Source organism: Dendrobium catenatum, unplaced genomic scaffold (assembly GCF_001605985.2).
Source record: "Dendrobium catenatum unplaced genomic scaffold, ASM160598v2 original_scaffold_130843, whole genome shotgun sequence".
Classification (NCBI taxonomy): domain Eukaryota; kingdom Viridiplantae; phylum Streptophyta; class Magnoliopsida; order Asparagales; family Orchidaceae; genus Dendrobium; species Dendrobium catenatum.
Window position 1 is genome coordinate 1 of NW_021449278.1, and position 621 is coordinate 621.

Here is a 621-nt window from a genome sequence, read left to right on the forward strand (position 1 = left end):
AACCATTTGCGTATATCGGACGACTTTATCCCAACATCCACCAGACCAAAAGCAAGTTAAGCAAACAATGATGAAATTTTATCAAGCATTCCAAGGAAAGAAGGAAAAAGGAAAAACACGTCTTGCGAAAACCCTAGCAACCAACTCACCATTTCCGTGATCGGGCCCTCCAGCAACGAACAGCTTACAAAACCCTCCAAAACCCTAATCGCCAACAAGCCAAAACCTTTTTTTATCTTCCCTGTATTGTATCTTTCACTCAAATGCCATCACTGAAGCATCAGAAAAAGATGGACGGAATGAGAACAACAAATCAACAGAAAAGAAAACAGCGAGGGATGTTGGAAAGGAACGTTGTCATCGAGAACGACGGGAACAGGGCGGCCTGCAATTTGAGAATTTCAAAGTTTGATGTTGGGGGCAGTACAAGATATAAAAGATAAGCAATAGTTGAGGAGCTGTTTCATAGCAGGACTTGCACAACATTTAAATCATTTTAAATCCTACCTCACGCGACTTTCGATCCGACGGGTACAACGTCTTCGGAGACTTCACGCTAACCAGCGAAGCAGAACAGAAACGAGAAGAAAGAAGAGGAAACTAGACAGGCAAGCGACTCGT

The 621-nt window shown here is 43.0% G+C and overlaps 1 long non-coding RNA gene across 2 annotated transcripts; it reads right to left on the reverse strand.

The window, feature by feature from the left end:
• LOC110100206 lies at positions 1–621 on the reverse strand. Of its 2 annotated transcripts, none has more exons than XR_003699689.1 (3): positions 513–621; positions 150–272; positions 1–23 (listed from the first exon to the last, which is right to left on the reverse strand). It is a non-coding gene; the product is annotated as an uncharacterized LOC110100206 (long non-coding RNA). The 2 variants fall into 2 exon arrangements; XR_002303533.2 differs by having other exon boundaries at positions 508–621.